This window comes from Homalodisca vitripennis, unplaced genomic scaffold (assembly GCF_021130785.1).
Source record: "Homalodisca vitripennis isolate AUS2020 unplaced genomic scaffold, UT_GWSS_2.1 ScUCBcl_4411;HRSCAF=10558, whole genome shotgun sequence".
NCBI lineage: Eukaryota > Metazoa > Arthropoda > Insecta > Hemiptera > Cicadellidae > Homalodisca > Homalodisca vitripennis.
In genome coordinates, this window is record NW_025780523.1 from 37866 (window position 1) to 41771 (window position 3906).

The 3906-nt window shown below is 31.7% G+C and overlaps 2 non-coding genes across 2 annotated transcripts; one reads left to right on the forward strand and one right to left on the reverse strand.

The window, feature by feature from the left end:
• Positions 1–1805: 1805 nt before the first annotated feature.
• Positions 1806–1878, reverse strand: Trnav-cac. Its single transcript has one exon. It is a non-coding gene; the product is annotated as a tRNA-Val (tRNA).
• A 103-nt stretch (positions 1879–1981) lies between these two features.
• Positions 1982–2056, forward strand: Trnav-cac. Its single transcript has one exon. It is a non-coding gene; the product is annotated as a tRNA-Val (tRNA).
• The last annotated feature ends 1850 nt before the right edge of the window (positions 2057–3906 follow it).

Consider the following 3906-nt stretch of genomic DNA (forward strand, 5'->3'; position numbering starts at 1 on the left):
ATTCTCACTTTTCGGGATTTTCCTGGTGGTTACACGTGGAAAGCTATCTGGTGTACCAAATTTCAAGTCTCTAACTCATCTGGAAGTAGGTTAGAATTAGTATTACGTGAGTCAGTCAGTCAGTCAGTTACACATGCGGTTGTATATATATTAGATTATAGACGAAAATACTCCTAATATGTATATCGATATAGAGGCTTTGATATTTTCCATTTGATACAAAGTAAAACCAACGAATGTCTTCATTAATTACTGTCTGTATCTGTTACAATTATAGACGAAAAACTCCTAATATACATATCGATATAGAGGCTTTGATATTTTCCATTTGATTACAAAGTAAACCAACGAATGTCTTCATTAATTACTGTCTGTATCTGTACAATTATAGACGAAAACTCCTAATATGTATATCGATATAGAGGCTTTGATATTTTCCATTTGATACAAAGTAAAACCAACGAAAGTCTTCATTAATTACTGGTCTGTATCTGTACAATTATAGACGAAAACTCCTAATATACATATCGATATAGAGGCTTTGATATTTTCCATTTTATACAAAGTAAACCAACGAATGTCTTCATTAATTACTGTCTGTATCTGTACAATTATAGACGAAAAACTCCTAATATACATATCGATATATAGAGGCTTTGATATTTTACCATTTGATACAAAGTAAACCAACGAATGTCTTCATTAATTACTGTCTGTATCTGTACAATTATAGACGAAAACTCCTAATATACATATCGATATAGAGGCTTTGATATTTTCCATTTGATACAAAGTAAACCAACGAATGTCTTCATTAATTACTGTCTGTATCTGTACAATTATAGACGAAAACTCCTAGCTAATATATATCGATATAGAGGCTTTGATATTTTCCATTTGATACAAAGTAAACCAACGAATGTCATCATTAATTACTGTCTGTATCTGTACAATTATAGACGAAAACTCCTAATATATATCGATATAGAGGATTTGATATTTTCCATTTGATACAAAGTAAACCAACGAATGTCATCATTAATTACTGTCTGTATCTGTACAATTATAGACGAAAACTCCTAATATACATATCGATATAGAGGCTTTGATATTTTCCATTTGATACAAAGTAAACCAACGAATGTCTTCATTAATTACTGTCTGTATCTGTACAATTATAGACGAAAACTCCTAATATACATATCGATATAGAGGCTTTGATATTTTCCATTTGATACAAAGTAAACCAACGAATGTCTTCATTAATTACTGTCTGTATCTGTACAATTATAGACGAAAACTCCTAATATATATCGATATAGAGGCTTTGATATTTTCCATTTGATATAAAGTAAACCAACGAATGTCATCATTAATTACTGTCTGTATCTGTACAATTATAGACGAAAACTCCTAATATATATCGATATAGAGGATTTGATATTTTCCATTTGATACAAAGTAAACCAACGAATGTCATCATTAATTACTGTCTGTATCTGTACAATTATAGACGAAAACTCCTAATATATATCGATATAGAGGCTTTGATATTTTCCATTTGATACAAAGTAAACCAACGAATTTCTTCATTAATTACTGTCTGTATTCTGTACAATTATAGACGAAACTCCTAATATATATCGAGATCATATCATAGCCTACTGGTCAATTACACTATCTACCATTCTTAATCATTGACATTATATTATGACCTTTAAGTTTTAATATAAACATAGTAGAAAATATTTATACATGTATAAATTAGTTCAATTAATGAAATGGTTGACAGCAAAAATAATAATTGTTTCCGCCCGGGATCGAACCGGGGACCTTGCGCGTGTGAGGCGCACGTGATAACCACTACACTACGGAAACTGCGTGAGGAGCGAGGTGAATTTTGAGAACCCGGGCGTCACGCAGGCTGACAATTTAGATTTATGCAATGATAAGTCAAATATCTTTATAATAATACTACGCAGTTTCCGTAGTGTAGTTGGTTATCACGTGCGCCTCACACGCGCAAGGTCCCCGGTTCGATCCCGGGCGGAAAACAATTATTTTTTGCCGTCAATCATTTCATTAATTGAAACTAATTTATACATGTATAAGTATTTTTTACTTTGTTTATATTAAAACTTAAAGGTCATATAATGCCAATAATTAAGAAATGGTAGGTAACGTAATTAAGTTATGTGTTACGATATTATCGATGTAATATGAGTAGTTTTTTCGTCCATAAATGTACAGCTTAGAGTAATTAATGAAGTCGTTCGTAGATTCACTTTGGTATCAATAGTTTGTTCCAATGCTGAAATTCGCCCATTAGTCATCTGTTTTTATTACATTTTATTGTTATTTTCTCCTTTTGGGTAAAATTGACAACTATCTAATCGATCTTACTTCCTTGAAATCCACAAAAACAAATCTCTCTGCATTGGTTGTTTTTGGCTTTGAGTAAAGAATACCTAATTAATTGTTTATTTTTCTTGCCTGCAACTGTATAAGAACGAAAAAATGGATACGAGATGGACACGACTTAATTGTACTATGAATTTCGATCTAAAACTTTTTTCAAATAGTTCCTTTAGACATAAATCAATAACTTAAATGTAACTCCCATTGACCAAGCAGGTACTATAAAAAATATGTAAACTAAATATTGCAAAAGCTATAACTTTTACAAATGTAAAAACATTTTATTATTAGATTAATTTTTAATATGGTTTACTTCTTAATTTAATGCAATAAATATTTTAACCTTATACAGCTTATAATTACTTCTAACTATTTAAAGATGACACATTATACTTTTATTATGGTAAATGTTATGATCGTAATTTAATACCGTAAGAAAACTAGCTCGCTAACTTGTTTAAATATAAAACAAAACCGTTATTTTAACAGGTATGATTTAATAGATTTTCTCAGTATGAGTAAAATAACCGTGTCTGAGTCATTTCATGGTGTATTAATGTATTCAATAACATTACACAAAATTACTGTTTTACTTTAAAACTTCTAAAAATGCTTTACAATTGTAATTTTAATATCTGCACAAAATTAATGTGAACTTTGACAAAGGGAATAGTTTATCTACCTTTTGAAAACTCTTTATAGGGAACCGTGTGTAACCAAAAAATCGAAAAATTTCATTATAAATTTTCAGGTTATAATTTAAAATAATTCTACTTCTTTTTCCTGTTTAAAATGATGTATAAATTATAAAAATATGATAAGTATAAATGCTTGAAACAATTTTTTGAAGTTTGCTATACACTGAGAAATTTTCCTCATGGACTAGTCGGTGAGCAGCAAAGTTGTGTGTTTGTTAATGAAAAATATGACCATACTTCACATTTTTCATCTGCCTGAAGCTATCATGGAGGTTGTTAAAGCCTATATACAAGGATCTAGCTGCACCTGATTTTACTAAAAAAAATGCTTGCATGGAAAAAAGCCAGAACCCCAATGAATCCTTCAACAATGTACAGTAGAACCCCTCATATCCGGCCTCGGTTTTACCGCACCTCGGTTTATCCGGCCACTTCCCGGAAGCCAATATCGAAATTTATTTACCACGGCTTGCAGACGCGCAGTTGCACGCACTAGTCTCCCACGACTCCTGCGTTATTTTTGTGTATCTATTTGTTTACATTTTCCTGTGTTGTCCTCAGTTGAGCTAATAGGTTTAACCTGTAAACAGTTCGTTGATTATTTCCAGTGCGGTTAGTACAGTACAGTACAATTGTTTTGTTTCGGTCAAGTGCTGTGTACTGTAGGTTGGTTTATCCGGCCGACCGAATCGTTATCCGGCCAGGGGCTCGGTCCCGTGGTGGCCGGATATGAGGGGTTCTACTGTAGTATGGAACCGAATTCCGAAGAATACATTTGTTCAAACTAAAA